The following is a 25838-nucleotide window of genomic DNA, read 5'->3' on the forward strand; positions in this document are numbered from 1 at the left end:
TTCTCTTCCTTTCATTTTAAACTCGCAGCATGATTGAATTTTTCTTTTTTCTTCTCAACGTGTAAGGACAGATAACCTGTACATAACCTTTGAAATATGGAGTGTGCCCTGCTTTATAAAAACTTGGCATTTTTGAACTACATGTTTCAAATTAAGAGTTGATATTTGAATTAAAAAGGATTTTGGCCAGGCACAGTTGCCCATTCCTATATTCCCAGCACTGTGGGAGGCTGAGGGTAGGAGGATTGCTTGAAGCCAGGAGTTGGAGACCAGTGTGGACATCACAGTGAGACCCTGTCTCTACAAAACAAAAGAAGCAACAACAAAAAATTAGCCGGGAAGAATGGTGCATGCATGTGGTCCCAGCTTTGGGAGGCTGATGCAGGAGTCTTACTTGAACCCAGGAGTTCAAAGCTGTAGTGTTGTACCACTGCACTCCAGCCTGGGTGGCAGAGTGAGACCCTGTCTCTTAAAAAATCAAAAAACAAAAACAACCCCCCAAAACTCTTTGCTTTGTAGAGATATTCTTTTAGTGGATTAAATATGGTTTTATCTTTTCAAACATCTTAGAAGCAAACTAGTTTGTTTGAAGCATTGGTACATTTTAAAAACTTTTATTAGGAAAATACAGATATAGAAAAGTACTATGATACATTGAACCCACATGTACCCACCTCCTTGATTCAACAATTGTTATCATTTTACCATATGTGTTTTATCTACTTACATAAATTTCCTGAACCATTTAAAAGTAAACTAAGAGTGGCAAATAAGTTTTTTTCAGTTTTCCCTTTTAAGTATAATCCGATTGTATTATAAATGTATGTATTTTGGACTTTGACATTTAAAGATTTAGATTGGTATTTGATCTTTTAAAAGATTATAAACATCCTGGCTAACACAGTGAAACCCCATCTCTACTAAATATGCAAAAAATTAGCCGGGTGTGTTGGCGGACGCCTGTAGTCCCAACTACTCTGGAGACTGAGGCAGGAGAATGGTGTGAACCTGGGAGGAGGAGCTTTCAGTGAGCCGAGATCGTGCCACTGCACTCCAACCTTGGCGACAGAGCAAGACTCTGTCTCAAAAAAAAAAAAAAAAAAAAAAATATATATATATATATATATGAAGACATATATCTTCAGATCTCTCCAAGGAAAAGGAGGACATTCTATATAGCCATAAAACCATTATCATTCCTAGCAAAATTACCAATAATTCCCTAATAATATACTACTTTTTGATTTTTTTTTTTTTTTGAGATAGGGTCTTGCTCTGTCGCCCAGATTAGAGTGCAGCCGCACGTTCATGGCTTGCTGCAGCCTTGACCTCCTGGGCTCAAGCCATTCTCCTGCCTCAGCCTCCTGGAGTGGCTGGGGACTACAGGCACATAGCACCATGCCTGGCTAATTTTTGTATTTTTTTTTAGAGATGTGGTCTTGCCACGTTGCCCAGGCTGGTCTTAAACTTGTGGGCTCAAGTGATCCTCCTGCCTTGGTGTCCCAAAGTGCTGGGATTGCAGGCATGTGACCTGATTCCCTGATATATGCTACTTATACTATATTCAGATATCCTGAGTTGTTCCAAAAATGTTTTTTATTGCTGTGTGGTGGGTTTTTTTTTTTTTTTTAAGAGGAAGTCTCGCTCTGTCACCCAGGATGGAGTGCAATGGCGTCATCTTCGCTCACTGCAACCTCCTCCTCCTGAGTTCAAGCAGTTCTCCTGCCTCAGCCTCCCAAATAGCTGGGATTGCAGGTGTCTGCCACCATGCCCCGCTAATTTTTGTATTTTTAGTGGAGACAGGGTTTCACCATGTTGGTCAGGCTGGTGTTTTTTTTTTTTTTTTTTATGCCAGATTTCAGTCAAGAGCTACCCGTTGCATTTGGTTGTAATCTCTTGAGTCTTTTTAAATATATAGGTAGAACTGTCTCTTCTACCCATCCACCTCCTTCTCTACTCTGCTTCTGCTTCCCTGTGGTATTGACTTGTTAGATCTGTTGAGACGATTACATTTTGTATTGCTGCTTGTTTTATCATGGCATAGTATTACTTCTTCCTTTATCCCCTATATTTAATTCCTGTAAACTGGGAGTTAGATCTAAAGGTGTGAGTAGACTTAGGGTAAACAGTTTTGGAAGAGTACCTCATTTAGTAATGCTATGTAGTTCCTACTGTTTCTAGTTAAGAGGCATATTATGTCAGGTCCCACTATTTTGATGCTGTATTTGATCACCAAGCTGATGTGGTGAGAACCTGATCATTTCATTATAAAGTTATGGTTTTCTTTTTGCTTTTAGCAAGTAGTAATCTGTAGGGTGGTACTTTGACATCAGGTAAATTTTTTTATTCTTATTTTTTATTTTTAAAAATTTTTTAATTTTAATTTTAATTTTTTTTTGAGACGGAGTCTTGCTCTGTTGCCCAGGCTGAAGTGCAGTGGCCGGATCTCAGCTCACTGCAAGCTCCGCCTCCCGGGTTTACGCCATTCTCCTGCCTCAGCCTCCCGAGTAGCTGGGACTACAGGTGCCCACCACCTTGCCTGGCTAGTTTTTTGTATTTTTTAGTAGAGACAGGGTTTCACCGTGTTAGCCAGGATGGTCTCGATCTCCTGACCTCGTGATCCTCCCGTCTCGGCCTCCCAAAGTGCTGGGATTATAGGCTTGAGCCACCGTGCCCGGCCTATTTTTTATTTTTTTGAGACGGAGTTTTGCTCTTGTTGCCCAGGCTGGAGTGCAATGGTGTGATCTTGGCTAACTGCAACCTCTGCCCTCCCGGGTTCAGGTGATTCTCCTGCCTCAGCCTCCCAAGTATCTGGGACTATAGGCTCCCACCACCACGCTGAGCTAGTTTTGTATTTTTAGTAGAGACGAGGTTTCACCATGTTGGCCAGGCTGGTCTTGAACTCCTGACCTCAGGTGATCCTCCTGTCTTGGCCTCCCAAAGTGCTGGGATTATAGGTGTGAGCCACTGCCCCTGGCCTCAAATTTCTTTTTTTAAAAAAAATTTTATTTTATTTTTTAACTTTTTTGGAGATAGAGACTCACTCTGTTGCCCAGGTTGGAGTGCAGTGGCACAGTCTCAGCTCACTGCAACCTCTGCCTCCCGGGTTTAAGTGATTTTCGTACATCAGCCTTCCTGAGTAAGCCGGGACTACAGGCGTGTTCCACTATGGCTGGCTAATTTTTTTTTTTTTAATTTTTTGAGATGGAGTCTCCCTCTGTCACCCAGGCTGGAGTGACACAATCTGAGCTCACTGCAACCTCTGTCTCCTGGGTTCAAGCGATTCTCATGCGTCAGCCTCCTGAGTAAGCTGGGACTACAGGCGTGTGCCACCATGCCTGGATAATTTTTTTTTTTTTGAGATGGAGTCTCACTCTGTCGCCAGGCTGGAGTGCAGCAGTGTGATCTTGGCTCGCTGCAACCTTCGATTCCCTGGTTCAAGCAATTCTCCTGCCTCAGCCTCCCAAGTAGCTGGGATTATAGGCACATGCTACTATGCCCAGCTAATGTTTGTATTTTTAGTAGAGACGGGGTTTCACCATGTTGGCCAGAATAGTCTTGATGTCTTGACCTCGTGATCTGCCCACCTCGGCCTCCCAATGTCCTGGAATTACAGGCGTGAGCCACTGCGCTCAGCCCACCTGGCTAATTTTTGTAATTTTAGTAGAGATGGGGTTTCATCATGTTGCCCTGTTTGGTCTCCAACTCCTGAGCTCAGGCGATCCCTCCCTGCATGCCCCCAGGCCTCCCAAAGTAATACGACTATACTCGTGAGCTACCATGCCCGGCCCCAGATAAATTTCTTTCTTTCTTTTTTTTTTTTTGTGGGACATTTTTTTTTTTTTGGGACAGTCTCTGTCTGTTGCCCACGTTGGATGGCAGTGGTGCCATCTCAGCTCACCACAACCTCCGCTTCCCAAGTGATTCTCCTGTCTCAGTCTCTGTCCTGAGTAGCTGGGATTACAGGTGTGCACCACCATACCCAGCTAATTTTTATTTTTAGCAGAGATGAGGTCTCACCATGTAGGCCAGGCTGGTTTCAAACTCCTGACCTCAAGTGATCCACCCGCCTTGGCCTCCAAAGTGTTGGGATTACAAGCGTGAGCCACCGCCGCTGGCCAGGTCAATTTCTTTATCAACTTTTCACCTAACGATTTTAGCATTCATTGATGATTCTTGATTAACTATTCAATTATAGGTTAAAAATGGTAATCAGTTTTGGGTTCTGTTTTTTCTTTTACATTTAGTACCTAGCCACCTTCTACAAAGATAAGGTTTCTCTCATCAACTAAGGCTATTTTGTTATCTGGAATTAGTGTTCTACTTAAAGGCAGAATAATGCTTAGTTACTTTCTTTTATGTAGACATTTTCAGAGTGCAATAGCATCTCCAATGGCAGTAAGTGCAGTCTTTCTTGTCTTTTCTCTTTTGCACTTTTTCTTTGGAATATCATATATATTATATATATTATAGACATTTTTGACTTTGATTTATTTTGTGATTATAGTTTGATGTGAATTTGACTTTAATATATAATTTTCCTTTTATAGTAAGAAGACATGTTGGATAACAAGAAGAGGTGTAGAGTTTGCGTATATCAACCGTGGCCTTAATGAGCATGTTGACAGCATCGATGCTAGACAGACAGTAAGTGTTATTAAAGTTGTAGAGTATGAATATTTTACACATAAGATGTTTTTGTTTTTTTTTGAAATTGGGTCTTGCTCTGTCACCTAGGCTGGAGTGCAATGGCGCGATCTTGACTCACTTCAGCCTCAAACTGCTAGACTCAAGTGATTCTCTCACCTCAGCCTCCCGAGTAGCTGGAACTATAGGTGTATGCCACCACACCCAGCTAATTTTTGTATTTTTTGGTAGAGATGGTTTTTTTTTTTGAGATGGAGTCTCGCTCTGTCGCCTGGGCTGGAGTGCAGTGGCCGGATCTCAGCTCACTGCAAGCTCCGCCTGCCGGGTTTACGCCATTCTCCTGCCTCAGCCTCCCGAGTAGCTGGAACTACAGGCGCCCGCCACCTCGCCCGGCTAGTTTTTTGTATTTTTTAGTAGAGACGGGGTTTCACAGTGTTAGCTAAGATGGTCTTGATCTCCTGACCTTGTGATCCGCCCGTCTGGGCCTCCCAAAGTGCTGGGATTACAGGCTTGAGCCACCGCGCCCGGCCGGTTTTTTTTTTTTGGTTTTGTTTTTTTTTGAGACGGACTCTTGCTCTGTCACCCAGGCTGGAGCGTAGTGGCCGGATCTCAGCTCACTGCAAGCTCCGCCTCCCGGGTTCACGCCATTCTCCTACCTCAGCCTCCTGAGTAGCTGGGACTACAGGCGCCCGCCACCTCACCCGGCTAGGTTTTTTTTGTATGTTTTAGTAGAGATGGGGTTTCACCGTGTCAGCCAGGATGGTCTTGATCTCCTGATCTCGTGATCCTCCCGTCTCGGCCTCCCAAAGTGCTGGGATTACAGGTTTGAGCCACTGCGCCTGGCCTGTTTTTTGTTTTTTGTTTTGAGATGAATTTTCATTCTTGTTGCCCAGGCTGGAGTGCAGTGGCATGATCTCGGCTCGCTGCAACCTCTGCCTCCTGGGTTCAAGCGATTCTCCTGCCTCAGCCTCCTGAGTAGCTGGGATTACAGGCACACGCCACTACGCCCAGCTAATTTTGTATTTTTAGTAGAGACGGGGTTTCTCCATGTTGGTCAGGCTGGTCTCAAACTCCTGGCCTCAGGTGATCCGCCTGCCTCAGCCTCCCAAAGTATTGGGATTACAGGCGTGAGCTACCGAGCCCAGCTTGTTTTTGCTTTTTTTTTTTTTTGAGACGGACTCTTGCTCTGTCACCCAGGCTGGAGCGTAGTGGCCGGATCTCAGCTCACTGCAAGCTCCGCCTCCCGGGTTCACGCCATTCTCCTACCTCAGCCTCCTGAGTAGCTGGGACTACAGGCGCCCGCCACCTCACCCGGCTAGGTTTTTTTTGTATGTTTTAGTAGAGATGGGGTTTCACCGTGTCAGCCAGGATGGTCTTGATCTCCTGATCTCGTGATCCTCCCGTCTCGGCCTCCCAAAGTGCTGGGATTACAGGTTTGAGCCACTGCGCCTGGCCTGTTTTTTGTTTTTTGTTTTGAGATGAATTTTCATTCTTGTTGCCCAGGCTGGAGTGCAGTGGCATGATCTCGGCTCGCTGCAACCTCTGCCTCCTGGGTTCAAGCGATTCTCCTGCCTCAGCCTCCTGAGTAGCTGGGATTACAGGCACACGCCACTACGCCCAGCTAATTTTTGTATTTTTAGTAGAGACGGGGTTTCTCCATGTTGGTCAGCTGGTCTCAAACTCCTGGCCTCAGGTGATCCGCCTGCCTCAGCCTCCCAAAGTATTGGGATTACAGGCGTGAGCTACCGAGCCCAGCTTGTTTTTGCTTTTTTTTTTTTTGAGACGGAGTCTTGCTCTGTTGCTTGGGCTGGAGTGCAGTGGCACAATCTTGGCTTATTGCAACCTCCGCCTCCTGGGTTCATGCAATTCTTCTGCCTCAGCCTCCCAAGTAGCTGGGATTACAGATGTGTGCCACCATGCCCAGCTAATTTTTGTATTTTTAGTAGGGACGGGGTTTCAGCGTATTGGTCAGGCTAATCTCTAACTCCTGACCTCAAGTGATCCACCCACCTTGACCTCCCAAAGTGCTGGAATTACAGGCTTGAGCCACTGTGTCCGGCCCAGAGATGGCGTTTTGTCATGTTGCCCAGGCTGGTCTCGAACTCCTTGGCTCAAGTGATTCACCTGCCTCAGCCTCCCAAAGTGTTGGGACAACAGGTGTGAGCCACCATGCCTGGCCTACACAGGTTTCTAAGCTTTTACTTACATATTTGAGGGACTAAAATAACATCTCATGAGAAGGAAAATATAATCACAGATTTTGTTACTAGAATTTTCAAAAGAGCTTATGGTGGTGTAAGACATGTTCACTGAGGAAGCATAAAGAACTGAATTGTGGTGTTAGTTTTTCTATTTAATAAGTGTTTTCATTTCTCTGCTTCTTTTTTTTTTGAGACATAGTCTCGCTCTGTTGCCTAGGCTGGAGTGCAGTGGCGTGATCTCGCTCACTGCATGCTCTGTCTCCTGGGTTCTGGCCATTCTCCTGCCTCAGCCTCCCATGCAGCTGGGACCACAGGCGCCCGCCTAATTTTTGTTTTTGTATTTTTAGTAGAGACAGGGTTTCACCATGCTAGCCGGGATGGTCTTGATCTCCTGACCTCATGGTCCACCTGTCTTGGCCTCCCAAAGTGCTGGGATTACAGGCTTGAGCCACCACGCCCAGCCTCTCTGCTTCTTAAAGGCCAATCTTGGCTGGGTACGGTGCCTCACGCCTGTAATCCCAGCACTTTGGGAGGATGAGGCAGGCAGATCACTTGAGGCCAGGAGTTCAAGACCAGCCTGGCCAACATGGCGAAACTCTGTCTCTACTAAAAATATAAAAATTAACGGGACACGGTGGCATGTACCTGTAGTCCCAGCTACTTTAGAGGCTGAGACACACGGATTGCTTGAGCCTGGGAGGCAGAGGCTACAGTGAGCCGAGCTCTTGCCACTGCACTCCAGCCTGGGTGACAGAGTGAGACTCTGTCAAAAAAAAAAAAAAAAAAAAAACTAATCTTGCTTCTTCATATTTTACATATTGTTAGCTATCCGTAAATATTTGTGTACCTATTTTATGTGTGTTACTATGCATAGTACCATTTTGGTGTATATATCATGATCCATCTTCTCAAGAAACATTGTTAGTGGTAGATATAAACACATATAGATGGAAATATAATAAGTCAGTAACACTGACTCTAAATTAAGAAAGACTAGTACTGCAATAAGTAGTTAAGGATTATAGAAAGTGCTGATGTATTATACAGAAATACACTTGGAATTAAAGATACATATTTTTCAGCAACTGGCTTTAACATTTAACAACATGTCCCAGAGGTCTGTCTAGTTTTTGCACAGTTTTTCTTTTATTTATTTATGTTTTTGAGGTGGAGTCTTGCTCTGTTGCCTAGGCTGGAGTGCAGTGGTGTGATCTTGACTCACAGCAACCTCTGCCTCCTGGTTAAAGCGATTCTTCTGCCTTAGCCTCCTGAGTACCTGGGACTACACCACCATGCCCGGCTAATTTTTGTATTTTTAGTAGAGACGAGGTTTCACCATATTGGCCAGGCTGGTCTAGAACTCCTGACCTCATGATTTGCCTACCTTGGCCTCCCAAAGTGCTGGGGTTATTACAGGCATGAGCCACTGCACCAGGCCTACACATCTTGTTTCTATATTCCACCTAATTTTTTTTATTACTGCGTAATATTCCAAAGGATGATTTCTGCCATAGTTTATACTGTTTTCCTAAGTGTTTAGGATGTCATAACAGATAGATAAATATTTCTCTTTTTGTTTGTTTGTTTGAGACAGGGTTTTGGTTTGTTGCCCAGGCTGGAATGCAGTGCTTTGATTACTGCCTGCTGCAGCCTTGGCCTCTCAGGCCCAAACAATCCTACCTCAGCCTCCTGAGCAGCTGGGACGACAGGCATGTGCCACCAGACCCAGCTAATTTTAAATTTTTCGTAGACGTATTTTCCCTATGTTGCCCGGGCTCATCTTAAACTCCTGGGCTTAAGCAGTCCTCTTCCTTTGGCTTCCCAAAGCGTTGGAATTAGAGGTGTGAGCCATCATGCCTGCCCCTGATAGATATTTTTAAAGATTATTGGTTACTTAATTTGGTTACATTTTCTATAAAAAGTATTTTTTGGCCAGGTACAGTGGCTCCTGCCTGTAATCCCAGTACTTAGGGACACTAAGGCAGGAGGATCACTTGAGGTCAAGAGTTTGAGGCCAGCCTGGCCATCATGGTGAAACCCTTTCTCTACTAAAAGTACAAAAATTAGCCAGGTGTGGTGGCCCTCACCTGTGGTCCCATCTACTCGGGAGGCTGAGGCAGGAAAATCACTTGAACCTGGAAGGCAGAGGTTGCATTGAGCTCAGATGGTGTCACTGCACTCCAGCTTAGGTGACAGAGGGAGACTTTGTGTCAAAAAAAACCCCAAAAATATCTTTTTTTTGAGATGGAGTCTCGCTCTGTGGCCCAGACTGGAGTGCAGTGGTGTGATCTCGGCTCACTGCAAGCTCCGTCTCCTGAGTTCACGCTATTCTCCTGCCTCAGGACTACAGGTGCATGCCGCCACGCCTGGCCAATTTTTTGTACTCTTAGTAGAGATGGGGTTTCACCGTGTTAGCCAGGATGGTCTCAATCTCCTGACCTCATGATCCACCCGCCTCGGCCTCCCCAAGTGCTGGGATTACAGGCGTGAGCCACCGCGCCCGGCCCAAAAATATCTTTTTTAGTGACATACTTTTGGTATCTCATGAGATTTTACCATCTCCCTTTTTCTTATCATAGTAGTATTTTGAAATCATCTTGTAGGTAACTTAATCCATGGGAAAGACATTGATGATACTGGTTTTTGGTAGCTTCTCTTTCTGAGGAAGTTGTTTGCTGATCGTGTTTGGGAGCATGCTGTGTTTGGGTCCTGTAACTTCCCTATATATTACATACAGATATATTTTTTGTTTGTTTCTTTTTTGATAGTCTTAAGGAGCTAAATATTTGATTCTTAGTATCAGTTTTCTTAGGCCTATTATTCCTAGTTGGTTGATATTGAATATTATGTAGAATATACATATGTGGGTCTGTGTATGTATGTGTGTGTGTGTGTGTGTGTGTGTGTGTGTATATATTTTTTTTTTTTTTTTTGAGAGTCTTGCTCTGTTGCCCAGGCTGGAGTGCAGTGGTGTAATCTCAGCTCACTGCAACCTCTGCCTCCTGGGTTCAAGCAATTCTCCTGCCTCATTCTCCTGAGTAGTTGGGACTACAGGTGTGTACCACCATGCCTGGCTAATTTTTGTATTTTTAGTGGAGACAGAGTTTTACCATGTTGCCCAGGCTGGTCTTGAACTCCCAACAAGTGATCTGCCCGCCTCAGCCTCCCAGAGTGCTGGGATTACAGACGTGAGCCACTGCGCCTGGCCAGAATATCTTTTTTGTTTGTTTGTTTGAGACAGAATCTTGCTCTGTCGCCTAGTCTGGAGTGCAGTGGCGCGATCTCAGCTCACCGCAACCTCTGCCTCCTGGATTCAAGTGATTCTCCTGCCTCAGTCATCTGAGTAGATGGAATTACAGGCACCGGCCACCACAGCCTTCTAATTTTTGTATTTTTAGTAGAGATGGGGTTTCACTATGTTGACCAGGCTAGTCTCAAACTTCTGTCCTCAAGTGATCCACCCACCTCAGCCTCCCAAAGTGCTAGGATTACAGGTGTGAGCCACCGCACTCGGCCACAATATCTTTTTTGATTGTTACAGAAATCTGTTATTTTCTGTATGTTATTCCACCGAGGTAAGTTATTCAAACTTACTTGTCCTTGTCATGTACTACATATAACAGATTTATTTATAAAATGATATGGAGTACAGCACATTTCCTAAAATTGGAATGATACAGAGAAGATGAGCATGGCCTCTGTGCAAGGATATGACACGCAGATTCGTGAAGTGTTCCATAGTTTTAGCTTCAGTATTAAAATTGTATAAATATTTGTATAGCTGATAAGGTTCTTTTTAGAGAAAATACTTAAAAAAATGCAGGTTGTACCTTTTTGAATTAGATTTTAAAGCTTCTGATGTTGAGTATTTCTAAATGTGTGTGTGTGTGTGTGGTGTGTGTGTGTATATATATATTTTTTTTTTTTTTTTTTTTTTTTTTTTGAGACGGAGTCTCGCTCTGCCACCCAGGCTGGAGTGCAGTGGCCGGATCTCAGCTCACTGCAAGCTCCGCCTCCTGGGTTTACGCCATTCTCCTGCCTCAGCCTCCCGAGTAGCTGGGACCACAGGCGCCCGCCTCGTCGCCCGGCTAGTTTTTTTTTGTATTTTTAAGTAGAGACAGGGTTTCACCGTATTAGCCAGGATGGTCTCGATCTCCTGACCTCGTGATCCGCCCGTCTCGGCCTCCCAAAGTGCTGGGATTACAGGCTTGAGCCACCGCGCCCGGCCGTATTTTTTTTTTTTTTTTGAGACAGTCTTGTTGCCCAGGCTGGAATGCAGTGGCAGAATTTCAGCCTCCTGGATTTAAGAGATTCTCATGCTTCAGTGTCCCGAGTAGCTGGGACTACAGTCATGTACCACTATGACCGGCTACTTCTTGTATCTTTTTTTTTTTTTTTTGAGACGGAGTCTCGCTCTGTTGCCCAAGCTGGAGTGCAGTGGCCGGATCTCAGCTCAGTGCAAGCTCCGCCTCCCAGGTTCATGCCATTCTCCTGCCTCAGCCTCCCCAGTAGCTGGGACTACAGGCGCCCGCCACCTCGCCCGGCTAGTTTTTTGTATTTTTTTTTAGTAGAGACAGGGTTTCACCATGTTAGCCAGGATGGTCTCGATCTCCTGACCTCGTGATCCACCCGTCTCGGCCTCCCAAAGTGCTGGGATTACAGGCTTGAGCCACTGCGCCCGGCCTACTTCTTGTATCTTTAGTAGAGACAGTTTCACCATGTTGGCCAGGCAGGTCTTGAACTCCTGGCCTAGGTGATGCACCTGCCTCGGCCACCCAAAGTGCTGAGATTACAGACGTGAGCCACCGTGTCCAGCCCAATATTCCTAAATATTTAATGGTTTTTTAAGTTTCTTGACTTGTGTATGGTAGCATAGCAAGCTTGGAATTAATATCTTTTTTTTTAAACTTTTTCTGGCCGGGCGCGGTGGCTCAAGCCTGTAATCCCAGCACTTTTGGGAGGCCGAGACGGGCGGATCACGAGGTCAGGAGATCGAGACCATCCTGGCTAACACGGTGAAACCCTGTCTCTACTAAAAATACGAAAAAAAACTAGCCGGGTGAGGTGGCGGGCGCCTGTAGTCCCAGCTACTTGGGAGGCTGAGGCAGGAGAATGGCATGAACCTGGGAGGCGGAGCTTGCAGTGAGCTGAGATCCGGCCACTGCACTCCAGTCCGGGCGACAGAGCGAGACTCCGCCTCAAAAACGAAAACAAAAAAAAACCAAACTTTTTCTTTGAGTCAGGGTCTTGCTGTGTCACCCAGGCTGGAGTGCAGTGGCATGCTCATGTCTCAGTGCAGCCTTGACTTCGTTGACTCAACTGATCCTCTCACCTTAGCTTCCCAAGTAGCAGGGACTACAGGTGTGCACCATTACGCCCAGCTAATTGTTTTGTATTTTTTTGTAGAGACGGGTTTTATAATGTTTCCCTGGCTGGTCTTGGACTCCTGGGGTCAGGCAGTTCGCCCACCTTGGCCTCCCAAAGTGCTAGGATTACAGGGATAAGTCACCTGTGCTTGGCCTCAGAATTAGTATCAATAGTAAAGTTTGTGATTTTTAAGATACTACATTTTGTTTTTTTAAGAAAATCTGTAATAAAATTGTGTATCTTGAATAATGATACGGTGCTTTTCAATTTTTATTTTCTCATTTTTTTAATTGTTTAGAGAGGAGTCTCACTCTATTGCCCAGGCTTGAGTGCAGTGGCACAATCTCAAGCGATTCTCCAACCTCAGCCTCCTGAGTAGTTGGGATTACAAGTGTGCACCACCACACTTGGCTAATTTTTGTATTTTTGGTAGAGACGGGGTTTTATCATGTTGGCCAGGCTGGTCTTGAACTCCTGATCTCAAGTAATCCTTCTGCCTCGGCCTCCCAAAGTTCTGGGATTATAGGCATAAGCCACTGTGCCTGGCTTGATATAGTGCTTTTTTTTTTTTTTAGTATTGATGATGTGGTTTTCAGTGGGAAGGTTTTGTATTTTTTGTTTATTTATTTATTTAGAGATAGGCTCTTGCTGTGTTGCCCAGGATGGTCTTGAATTCCTGAGCTCAAATGATCCTCCTACCTTGACCTTCCAAAATGCTGACATGTGCCCATAGACCTCGCTGCTTGGGAGGTTGAGGCAGGAGGATCGCTTAAGCATGGGCAGTTGAGGCTGCAGTAAGCTGAGATCATGCCACTGCAGTTCAGCCTGGGTGACAGAGGGAGATTGTCTCAAAAACAAAAACAAAAATCTAGAGTTGGTAAGACCTCTGCTTACCATGTTGGAATATTATGATGATAATCAGTGAGCAAGTATTTATTGATTAGATTTTACATCAGGTTAAAATGATATAATAGAGGCAGAATAATTTGAAAAATGCATATATTCATGGTATTGTTAATAATTATTTGTTTTGAGGACGGGAGGGGGGAGTATATTTGTTTTTACATTGTTCATTTGAGCCAGTCCATTCACATTTCTCCATAATATATCAAATCTTACTTATGCATTCTTATTTTCTATATCCTTTTCAAATACACTCTGTTTAGGTCAGGTATATATATGAAGAAGCTATACAAGGTTGTTTAAACTAATGTATTAATGATGGACTTTCATTATGAAAAAAGAAAGATATGTAATATTAGATGATAAAATAGTTAAACCCAGTGGAATAGTTAAATACAGTGGAATATGTGGGATTGAGATAAACTGGATTTATAAGTAGAACAGGTGATTGGAAGATAGTGTCAGCTATATATATATATTTACATTTATATATTTATATTTATATATATTTATATACTTTTTTTTTTTGAGTCAGAGTCTTGCTCTGTTGCCAGGCTGGAGTGCAGTGGCACGATCTCGGCTGGCTGCAACCTCTGCCTCCTAGGTTCAAGCAATTCCTCCGCCTCGTCTCCCGAGTAGCTGGGACTACAGGCGTGCACCACCACGCCCAGCTAATTGTTTGTATTTTAGTAGAGACAGGGTTTCACCATGTTGGCCAGGCTGGTCTCGATCCCCTGACCTAGTGACCCACCCACTTCAGCCTCCCAAAGTGCTGGGATTACCGGCGTGAGTCACCGTGCCTGGCCTGCGTGCCTCGCCTGTATATGTTTTTATATATCATAATTTTCTTTTTTTGTTTTTTTGAGATGGAGTCTTGCCAGGCTGGAGTGCAGTGGTGCGGTCTCGGCTCACTGCAAGCTCCACCTCACGGGTTCATGCCATTCTCCTGCTTCGGCCTCCTGAGTAGCTGGCACTACAGGTGTCCACCACCACTCCCGGGCGTGTGTGTGTGTTATTAATAGAGACGGGGTTTCACTGGTGTTAGCCAGGATGGTCTCGATCTCCTGATCTCGTGATCCGCCCACCTCGGCCTCCCAAAGTGCTGGGATTACAGGCATGAGCCACTGCGCCCGGCCAGAATTTTCTTTAATATACTAAACATTATTTGGACCCTAAAACTGCCTATATGTTTAGATCTTTTTACATACAAATAGACAAAGTGAAAAAAAGGGAATGGAAGGGATATATAGCTTGCAAACTGGAGGAAGTATAGCGGGAAGTCCGTGATTCACCTTTAATTTATAATAATGATTTTTTCCTGATTATGAAAAAAATGCATTTATTATGGTTTATGTGGAAAATGCAAAAGTAGCATATAAAAAAGTATATAAAAAAACAAAATCACCTATGATTCTAGTATCCAGAGATTTCTTTTCTGGTCTAATCTAATTCAGTCCCTTTTGTGTGTCTGGGTGGATTATATTTAGTTGAGTGTCTTGCTTTCATTTCTAACATTCTCTTTTAAAAAACTACAGTGAAGGCCAGGTGAGGTGGCTCACGCCTGTAATCACAGCACTTTGGGAGGCTGAGGTGGGCGGATTACCTAAGGTCAGGAGTTCAAGACCAACCTGACCAACATGGTGAAACCCTGTCTCTACTAAATATACAAAAATTAGCAGGGCGTGGTGCTGCATGCCTGTAATTCCTGCTACTAGGGAGGCTGAGGCAGGAGGATTGCTTGAACGCGGGAGCTGGAGGTTGCAGTGAGCCGAGATTGTGCCATTGTACTCCAGCCCAGGTGACAGTGTGAGACTCCGTCTCAAAAAGAAAAAACAAAACCAAAAAACTACAGTTAAATATTATCCAAAACAGGCTGGGCACAGTGGCTCATGCCTTTAATCCCAGCATTTTGGGAGGCTGAGACAGTTGGATTACCTGAGGTCAGGAGTTCAAGACCAGCCTGGCCAATGTGGCGAAACCCCATCGCTCCTAAAAAATACAAAAATAAGGCTGGGTGCAGTGGGTCACTCCTGTAATCCCATCACTTTGGGAGGCCGAGGTGGGTGGATCACCTGAGGTTGGGAGTTTGAGACCAGCCTGACCAACATTGCTGGTGGAAGCTGAAATTGGTGCAGCTGCTTTGGAAAACCATCTGGCAGTTCCTCAAAAGGTTAAACATGGAGTTACCATATGAACTAGCAATTCCACTCTTAGATATATACTTAAGAGATACGAAAACGTGTCCACACAAAACTCTTATACAAATGTTCATAGCAACATTATTCACTATAGCCAAAAAGTAGAAACAACCCAAATGTCCCTCACTTGATGCATGTATACATAAAATGTGTTATATCTGTACCATGCAATATTTCCTAGCAATATCAGTGAAGTACCAGTACAGGCTACAACATGGATGAACCTGGAAAACATGCCAAGCGAAAGGAGCCAGTCACAAAAGGCCATGTTTTATATTATAAAATTCTGGTCATATAAATGCCTAGAATAGGTAAACCTGTAGAGACAAAAGTAGATTCGTGGCTGCCAGGGGATAGGAGAGGGAGGAATGGGAATCGTTGCTAATTGATTGCGGGGTTTCTTCTTGAGATAATAGAAATGTTCTGGAATTCGTGGTGATGGTTGTACAACTCAGTGTACTGAATATCACTGAATTGTACACTTCGAAATGGTGAATTTTATGGTTTGCATATTATATTTTAATAAAGCTGGTATAAATAGAAATTTGGGAGCTCCCACACGTAAAACCAATCCATGACATTACCTTTGATATGGATGGTAGTGGTGAAGGTGATGATTTTAAATGTATTTTGAATTTATTATTCATTCATTCATTTAGACAGAGTCTCATTCTGTCACCCAGACTGGAGTGCAGTGGCATGATCTCAGCTCACTGCAACCTCCCCCTCCTGGGTTCTCCTGCCTCAGCCTCCTGAGTAGATGGGATTACAGGCATGTGCCACCACTCCCAACTAATTTTTGTACTTTTAGTAGAGACGGGGTTTCGCCATGTTGCCCAGACTGGTCTCGAACCCCTGACCTCAGGTAATCCATCCGCCTTGGCCTCCCAAAGTGCTGGGATTACAGGCGTGAGCCACCATGTCTGGCTTATTTTGAATTTACAACTGGCAGGAATTGCTGAGTGATTAGGTGTGAGGGAAAGAATAGGCAGAAATAACTATTAGTTTTTGGCTTCAACAAGTAGAAATTGCCATTAGCTGAGATTGCAATTACTGTAGATAGGGCAGGGTGGCAGTGGAGAATCAGGTCACTTTTAGACATGCCTGGTTTGAGATTTTTTATTTTTTTTCCTCTGAGGTGGAGTCTTGGTCTTTTGTCCAGACTGGAGTGCAGTGGCGCAATCTCAGCTCACTGCAACCTCCGTCTCCCGGGGTCAAGTGATTCTCCTGGCTCAGCCTCGCAAGTAGCTGGGATTACAGGCATGCGCCTCCATGCCCAGCTAATTTTTTTTTTTTTTGAGACGGAGTTTTGCTCTTGTTGCTTAGGCTGGAGTGCAATGGCGCAATCTCGGCTCACTGCAACCTCTGCCTCCTGGGTTCAAGCAATTCTCCTGCCTCAGCCTCCCGAGTACCTGAGATTACAGGCGTGTGTCACCACGCCTGGCTAATTTTGTATTTTTAGGAGAGATGGGGTTTCTCCATGTTGGTCAGGCTGGTCTCGAACTCCCAACCTCAGGTGATCCACCCGCCTCGGCCTCCCAAAGTGCTGGGATTACAGGCGTGAGCCACCGCGCCCAGCCTTTATTTATGTATTTATTTATTTATTTATTTTTGAGACAAAGTCTCTCTCTGTCGCCAGGCTGGAGTGCAGTGGCATGATTTCAGCTCACTGCAACCTCCGCCTCCCGGGTTCAAGCGATTCTCCTGCCTCAGCCATGCAGGTAGCTGGGATTACAGACATGTGCCTCCACGCCCAGCTACTTTTTATATTTATTTTTATTTATTTATTTTTATTTTTTTGAGACAGAGTCTCTCTCTGTCACCAGGCTGGAGTGCAGTGGCATGATCTTGGCTTACTGCAACCTCCGCCTCCCGGGTTCAAGCGATTCTCCTGCCTCAGCCTCCTGAGTAGCTGGGCCACCATGCCCGGCTAATTTTGTATTTTTTGTAGAGATGGGGTTTCTTCATGTTGGTGAGGCTGATCTCGAACTCCCAGCCTCAGGTGATCTGCCTGCCTTGGCCTCGTAAAGTGTCAGGATTACAGGCGTGAGTCACCGCGCCTGGACTTTTTTATTTTTATTTTTATTTATTTTTATTTTTTATTTTTTATTTTTTTGAGACGGAGTCTTGCTCTGTCGCCCAGGCTGGAATGCAGTGGTGTAATTTCAACTCACTGCCACCTCTGCCTCTCAGGTTCAAGCGATTCTCCTGCCTCAGCCTCCCGAGTAGCTGGGATTACAGGCACCCACCACCACGCCCAGCTAATTTTTTTTTTTTTTTTGAGACGGAGTCTTGCTCTGTCCCCCAGGCTGGAGTGCAGTGGCCGGATCTCAGCTCACTGCAAGCTCCGCCTCCCGAGTTCACGCTATTCTCCTGCCTCAGCGTCCGGAGTAGCTGGGACTACAGGCGCCCGCCACCTCGCCCGGCTAGTTTTTTTGTATTTTTTAGTAGAGACGGGGTTTCACCGTGTTAGCCAGGATGGTCTTGATCTCCTGACCTCGTGATCCGCCCGTCTCGGCCTCCCAAAGTGCTGGGATTACAGGCTTGAGCCACCGCGCCTGGCCTCGCCCAGCTAATTTTTATGTTTTTCGTAGAGACGGGGTTTCACTGTGTTGGCCAGGCTGGTCTCGAACTCCTGACCTCATGATCCACCTGCCTCGGCCTCCCAAAGTGCTAGGATTATAAGCATGAGCCACCCCACCCAGCTAATTTATATATATATATATATATATTTTTTTTTTTTTTTGAGACGGAGTCTCGCTCTGTCGCCCAGGCTGGAGTGCAGTGGCCGGATCTCAGCTCACCGCAAGCTCCGCCTCCCGGGTTTACACCATTCTCCTGCCTCAGCCTCCCGAGTAGCTGGGACTACAGGCGCCCGCCACTTCGCCCGGCTAGTTTTTGTATTTTTAGTAGAGACGGGGTTTCACCGTGTTAGCCAGGATGGTCTCGATCTCCTGACCTCGTGATCCGCCCGTCTCGGCCTCCCAAAGTGCTGGGATTACAGGCTTGAACCACCGCGCCCGGCCCTAATTTATATTTTTAATAGAGACGGGGTTTCGCCATGTTGACGAGGCTGGTCTTAACCTCAGGCAATCTGCCTGTCTCAGCCTCCCAAAGTGCTGGGATTACAGGCCTGAGTCACCTCGCCCAGCCTGAGATGTTTTTTAGATACACAACATAGAGATGTTCAGTGAATAGTTTGATGTGGGTCTAGAATCAGAGAAGAGTTGCCGGCTGAAGATGTAAATTTGTTAGCATGTTGATAGGATTTATTTTTTTATTGTTTTTCTTAAGAGATGGGATCTCACTCTGTCACCAAGGCTGGAGTTCAGTGGCACAATCATAGCTCAGTGCAGCCTCCAACTTCTGGAGTCAAGTGATCCTCCTCCCTCAGCTTCCAGAGTCGCTGGAATTACAGGCATGCCACCATGCCTGGCTAATTTTTAAATTTTTTGTAGAGGGAAAAGAACAGGCCCTAGGACTGAGCTCTGGAACACTCCATTGTTTCCAAGTTGAGAGATGCGAAAATCTTGAGAGTGGCAATGTCCTCAGGAGAAGAAAGCCGATTCTTGGGGGAGAGATTCGTCAGCTGTGTAGATGCTGCTGATAGGTCTAGCAAGACAAGAACTGAGAACTGATCATTTGATTTAATTTTATTTTCTAATTGTTGTTGGTATAAAGAAGTATAATCTAGCCAAGTATGCTGCTGACACCTGTAATCTCAGCACTTTGGGAGGCTGAGGCAGGAGGAATATTTTAGGCCAGGAGTTTTTTTATTTTTAGATGGAATTTTGCTCTTGTTACCCAGGCCTGGAGTGCGATGACTTGATCTCAGCTCACTGCAACCTCTGCCTGCTGGATTCAAGCAATCCTCCTGCCTCAGCTCCCGAGTAGCTGGAATTGCAGGCGCCTGCCAACATGCTGAGCTAATGTTTGTATTTTTAGTAGAGACAGGGTTTCACCATGTTAGCCAGGATGGTCTCCATCTCCTGACTTTGTGATCCACCCGCCTCGGCCTCCCAAAGTGCTGGGATTACAGGCGTGAGCCACTGCGCCCGGCCCTGGTAGGCGTTTTCTTAAACTTGTATATCAATTTGGGGAAGAATTGACATATTTACTGTGTTGTCTTCCCGTCTTTGAACATTTCTTTCATAGTTTTCAGCATATTAAGTTTTGTACTTGTTTTCTTAGATTTATACCTACGTACTGAAATATAGGAGTCCTCACATAACATCATCAATAGGTTTTTGGAAACTGATTTTAAGTGAAACTACATATATCAGGTCCTTGAACAGTACTTTCGTTCAACGTCCTTCTGTTACGTTGATGAGGAAAAAAATTGGTTATGTATTATTTTGCTTAAAGTTGTAGTTTATAGCCAAGAGTGGTGACTCACACCTGTAATCTCAGCACTTCGAGAGGCTGAGGCAGGCTGATCACCTGAGGTTAGGAGTTCGAGACCAGCCTGGTCAACATGGTGAAACCCCATCTCTACTAAAAATACAAAAATTAGCTGGGTGTGGTGGCATGTGCCTGTAAACCCAGCTACTCAGGAGGCTGAGGCAGGAGAATCGCTTGAACCCAGGAGGTGGAGGTTGCAGTGAGCCAAGATCACGTCATTGCACTCCAGCCTGGGCAACAGAGTGAGACTCAGTCTCAAAAAAAAAAGTTGTAGTTTACAAGATCCTATTGATGACAATAAGCGAGGACTTAATGTATTTCTGGTTTTTTTTTTTTTTTTTTTTTTTTAGCAATTGTGAAGGGTATTATTTCTTTAATTTCAGTGTCCATGTGTTTTTTGCTAGTATGTATTTTTTGCTAGTATGTATAAGTGCAGTTGCTTTTATATGTTTATCTTGTATCTTGCATCCTTGTTAAACTCACTTTCTTGTTGGAGATTTTGTAGATTACTTGGGATTTTCTATAATACACAGATAACCATGTTATCTGCAAATAGGGACACTTACTTCTTCTTCCCTAATCTGTGTATGTTTTCTTTTCTTTCTTTTTCTTATTTCATGGGCTATAACTTCAGCATTATTTTGAATAAAATTGGTGAGAACAGACATCTTGCCTTTTTCCTGATGCTAGGAGGAAAGCGTTTAATATTTCATTACGAATACAATGTTAGCTGTAGGTTTTTGTAGGTGCTCTTATCAGGTTGAGAATATTTTTGTTCCTATTTTTCTGGTAGTTACCATGAATGGTATTGAATTTTGTCATTATTTTCTGCATTGATTAATATGATTCTTTCACCCATTAAGATGGTGGATTATACTGATTTTTGAATATGAAACTAGCCTTGCCTTCCTGTAATAAACCCCATTTCATTATAGTATACAATCCTTTTTTTTTTTTTTTCAAGACAGGGTGTTGCTGTTGCTCAGGCTGCAGTGTAGTGGTGTGATCATGGCTCACTGAAGCCTCAATCATCTGGGCCTAAGTGATCCTTTTACCTCACCCTGCCCCCCAGTACCTGGGACTCCAGGTACGTACCACTACGCTTGGCTAATTTTAAAATTTTTTGTAGAGTTGAGGTGTCACTCTGTTGCCCAGGCTGGTCCTGAACTGTTGGGCTCAAGCAATCCTCCCAACTCAGCCTCCTAAAGTTCTGGGATTGTAGGTGTGAACTACTATGCCCTGCCAAAATTCAGCAATATATAAAAACAATGATATCCACTTACTGCAGCCTGGGTGATAGAGCAAGACCCTGTGTCAAAAATAAAAAAAAAAACAAATGAAATATATATTGCTGAATTTTATTTGCTAGTATTTTGCTAAGGATTTTTGTGTCTGTAGTCATGAGGAGTATTGGTTTGTAGTTTTTTTGTACTGGCTTTGTCTCTTTTTGTTATCAGGATAATATTACCATCATAAAGTGGATTGGAAGTGTGTTCTTACTTTCTGGAAGAGATTATGTAGGATTAGTATTATTTTTTCCTAAAAATATTTGTTAGAATTTTCCATTGAAGCTATTTGGCCCTGGAAATTTTTTTTTTTAATTATGATTTAAATTCCTTTATAAATTATAGTGATTTTATCTATGTCTTATTGGATGAGTTGTGATACTTTGTGTTTTTTGAGACATTGGTCCATTTCATATAAATTGTCAAACTTTTGTGTGTTCATAGTTTACTTTATAAGCCTTTTGATATCTGCAAAGTCTATAGTAATATCCCTTTTTCATTCCTGATATTGGTAATTTCTGTCTTCTTTTTTGTCAGTCTTGCTAGTCTTTCAGTTTTATTGATCATTTTGGTAAACCAACAATTTATTTCATTGAATTTTCTCATTGTTTTCTGTTTCTGATTTATTTGTTATCTGCTATTTGTTATTATTATTATTTTTATTTATTTACTTTTTTTAAGACAGAGTCTTGCTCTGTTGCTCAGGCTGGAGTGCAGTGACACAATCTTGGCTCACTGCAACCTCCATCTCCTGGGTTCAAACGATTCTCTTGTCTCAGCCTCCCAAGTAGCTGGGACTACTGGTGTGCACCACCACGCCCGGCTAATTTTTGTATTTTTAGTAGAGATGGGGTTTCACCATATTGGGCAGGCTGATCTCGAACTCCTGACCTCAGGTGATACACCCACGTCGGCCTCTCAGAGTGCTGGGATTACAGGTGTGAGCCACTGTGCTTGGCCTGCTTTTTTTTTTTTCCAAGATGGAGTCTCACTTTTGTCACCCAGGCTGGAATGCAATGGTGCAATTTCAGTTCACTGCAACCTCTGCCTCCTGGGTTCAAGTGATTCTCCTGCCTCGGTCTCCCGAGTAGCTAGGATTACAGGTGCCTGCCACCATGCCCAGCTAATTTTTGTATTTTTAGTAGAGAAGGGGTTTTACCATGTTGGCTAGGCTGGTTTGAAACTCCTGACCTCAGGTGATCCACCTGCCTCAGCCTCCCAAAGTGCTGGGATTACAGGCATGAACCACCATGCCTGGCCCCAGCCTACTCTTTATTATTTTCTTCTTTCTGATGGGTTTGAGTTTATTTTGCCCTTCATTTCCTAGGTTCTTATGGTGGGGGCTTAGATTATTCATTTGAGACTTCTATTCTAATGTATGCATTTAGTGCTATAGATTTTCCTGTTATCACTGCTTTAGCCATGTTCTACAATTTTTTTTTTTTTTTGAGACAGAGTCTCACCCTGTTGCCCAGGCTGGAGTGCAGTGGCTCGATCTTAGCTCACTGCAACCTTTGCTTCCCGGGTTGAAGCAATTCTCCTGCCTCAGCCTCCTGAGTAGCTGGGATTATAGTTGCGTGCCACCTTGCCCGGCTAATTTTTGTATTTTTATTTTTATTATTTATTTATTTACTTCTGGAGACAGAGTTTCTCTCTTATCGCCCAGGCTGGAGTGCAATGGCGCTATCTTGGCTCACTGTAACCTCTGCTTCCTGGGTTCAAACGATTCTCCTGTTTCTGTTTCTTTGGTGTGCTCACCAGCGCGCCTGGCTAACTTTTGTATTATTGGTAGAGACGGGATTTCATCATGTTGGCCAGGCTGGTCTTGGACTGACCTCAGGTGACCCACCCACCTCGGCCTCCCAAAGTGCTGCAATTACAGGTGTGAGCCACTGCACCCAGCTAATTTTTGTACTTTTAGTAGAGACGGAGTTTCATCATATTGCCCTGGATGGTCTCGATCTCCTGAGCTCAGAGTGGTCTGCCCACCTCAGCTTCCCATGGTGCTGGGATTGTAGGCGTGAGCCACCACACCTGGCCTACAAATTTCAGTATGGTATATTTTCATTGGCATTCAATTTATTATATTTTTAAAATTTTCTTTGAGATGTCATCATTGACCCATGTATTATTTAGATGTATATTGCTTGGAAATTTTTATGTTACTGATTTCTAGTTTGATTCCATTGTAGTTGGAAAACATACCTGTGTGATATCAATTCTTTTAAATTTGTTGTGGTTTGGTTTTAGCTTAGGATATGATCTATCTTGGTATGTGTTCTGTTAATACTTGAAAAGAGTGTATATTCTGCTGTTGTTGGGTGGAGTGCTCTGTAAGTATAGATTAGATTCTTAATTGTTGGTGTTGTTGAGTTCTATATCTTTGCTGATATACTGTCTACTGTTGATAGAGTGATGTTGAAGTCTCCAACTATAATTGTGAATTTGTCTATTTCTCCGTTCAGTTTTAGCTTCACTTATTTTGTAGTTCTGTTTAGTGCATATACATTTAGGGTTGCTATATCTTTTTTATTTATATTTATTTATTTATTTATTTTTGACATGGAGTTTCACTCTTGTTGCCCAGGCTGGAGTGCAATGGTGTGATCTCAGCTCAATGCAACCTCCGCCTCCTGGGTTCAAGTGATTCTCCTGCCTCAGCCTCTCAAGTAGCTGGGATTACAGGGATGCACCACCACGCTTGGCTAATTTTGTATTTTTATTAGAGACGGGGTTTCTCCATGTTGGTCAGGCTGGTCTCAAACTCCTGACTTTAGGTGATCTGCCCGCCTCGACCTCCCAAAGTGCTGGGATTATAGGCATGAGCCACATGCCTGGCCTTTTTTTTTTTTTTTTTTTTTTTAAATTGAGACAGTTTCACTTTGTCTCCCAGGCTGGAGTGCAGTAGCATGATCTTGGCTCATTGCGCCCTCTGTCTCCTGGGTTCGAGCGATTCTCCTGCCTTAGTCTCTCGAATAGCCAGGACTACAGGTTAGTTCTTTTTGTATTTTTAGTAGAGACAGAGTTTTGCCATTTTGGCCAGGTTGATCTCAAATTCCTCATCTCAAGTGATCCTCCTGCCCATTGTCCACTGTGCTGGGATTATAGGCGCGATCCCCTGAGTCTGGCCAGGGTTACTGTATCTTTTTTTTTTTTTTGAGATGGAGTTTTGCTCTTATTGCCCAGGCTGGAGTGTAATGGCACTATCTTGGCTCACTGCAACCTCTGCCTCCCAGGTTCAAGCAGTTCTCCTGTTTCAGCCTCCTGAGTAGCTGGGATTACAGGCACATGCCACCACGCCTGGCTAATGTTTGTATTTTAGTAGAGACAGGGTTTCACCATGTTGGCCAGGCCGGTCTCAAACTCCTGACCTCAGGTAATCCACCCACCCTGGCCTCCCAGAGTGCAGGGATTACAGTCGTGAGCCACTGTGCCCAGCCTGCTATATCTTTTTGATGACCTGATCCTTTATCATTACACAGTGCCCTTCTTTGTCTGTGATAATTTTCTTTGCTCTGAATTCTACTTATATCTGATATTAATATATAAGTGTACTTTTATTTAATTGTAATTAATTTAAATTTAAATAGGAACATGTGGCCGGTGGCTGCCATATTGACAGTGCAGTTCCGGAAGGTGGAGAGAGCTATGATACAAATTTAATTAAAAGGTAAATTTTATAATGTAATAGAAGATGATAAGGGCAATGGATAGTTAGTGGGAAAGGAGAGATTAGGGCAGAGGGAACAGGGTATATGGTTTTCAGTTGGATAATCAAGAGAGAAATCATTGAATGTGACACTTGAGCAAAAATTTGCAGGAGTACAGGAGTTAGCTTTGCAGATATCTTGAGGAAGAGTATATCAAAGGCTAGCAGACAGATAGGCCATTGTAAGAACTTTAGCTTTTTCTCTGAGTGATGTGGAGAACATGTAGGGGTTTAGATCAGACCCTTTTTACATTGTATAAAGCTCAGTCTGGCTGGTATATTGAAAATAGACTATAGGGGGACAAGGTGCAAACAGGGAGAACAGGTAAGAGGTTGGACTATGGGTTAAAGTTGACAGGTGTCAGACCCAATGATTAGAGCAGGTTTTGGGAAATATATTAGACATTTAGTTTTGGATATGTTAAGTTTGAAATGTTTATTAGATATATTCAAGCAGAGAAAACAAGTCGACTGCCTGTAGTTCTATTCCAGATATGAGTCCCTGCCCTTGTGGAGCTTACACTTTATTGGAATATGGGTGGTAAATATAATACGTGTATAAAACATATGCTATGTAAGAAAACAATATAAGTCCTGTGGAGAAAATTCAAGTAGGAAAGTGGGATAGTGTTGAGATACTGAGATCTTGAGAAGGTAACATTTGAATAATGATAAGAAGGTGATAAGGAGATAGTTGGAGAAAAGTGGTTCAGTAGAGGGAACCAAGGTGTAAAGGTTCCCAAGGGAGAACATTGCTGGTGTGTTTGAAGAAGAGCGAGGAGACTTAAGTGTGGCTAAGGGAAAGGACAGTGCAGAGGTGACCAGTGTCCAGGTTATGGGCCATTTTAAGGGCTCTAGCTTTTATCTCGAGTTAGGGAGCTAGTGGATAGTTTAGTAAAAGAAAGGCATGGTCCAACCTATGGTTTAATTGAGTCACTCTGGCTTTGGTGCTAAATAGACTGAAGGGGCAAGGGTGGAAACTAAGAGACAGGAGACTTACAGGAATTTAGGCAAGAGGCTGTGGTAGCTAAGTCTAGGGTGGTGGCAGTGAGGAATAATAGTATTCTGGATACGTTTTGGTAGTCACACTGACAAAATTGGCTTACCAGTTGCATGTGGGATGAGA

The 25838-nt window shown here is 43.9% G+C and overlaps 1 protein-coding gene and 1 pseudogene across 11 annotated transcripts in view; both read left to right on the forward strand.

The window, feature by feature from the left end:
• The window catches only part of N4BP2 (NEDD4 binding protein 2), a 98666-nt gene that overhangs the window by 13742 nt on the left and 59086 nt on the right, over positions 1 to 25838 (forward strand). For 6 of the 11 annotated variants that reach the window (XM_033214033.1, XM_033214040.1, XM_033214039.1 and 3 more), the window contains exons 2-3: positions 4551 to 4647; positions 24594 to 24673. The gene's annotated coding sequence lies outside the window, so the exon portion shown is untranslated. Of the gene's footprint in view, positions 1 to 4550; positions 4648 to 20681; positions 20805 to 24593; positions 24674 to 25838 lie in introns of all 11 variants that reach the window. The other 5 variants (XM_033214042.1, XM_033214036.1, XM_033214043.1 and 2 more) reach the window with 3 other exon arrangements.
• On the forward strand, positions 10495 to 10593 carry LOC117086447 (annotated as a pseudogene).

This window comes from Trachypithecus francoisi, unplaced genomic scaffold (assembly GCF_009764315.1).
Source record: "Trachypithecus francoisi isolate TF-2019V2 unplaced genomic scaffold, Tfra_2.0 Lachesis_group1, whole genome shotgun sequence".
NCBI lineage: Eukaryota > Metazoa > Chordata > Mammalia > Primates > Cercopithecidae > Trachypithecus > Trachypithecus francoisi.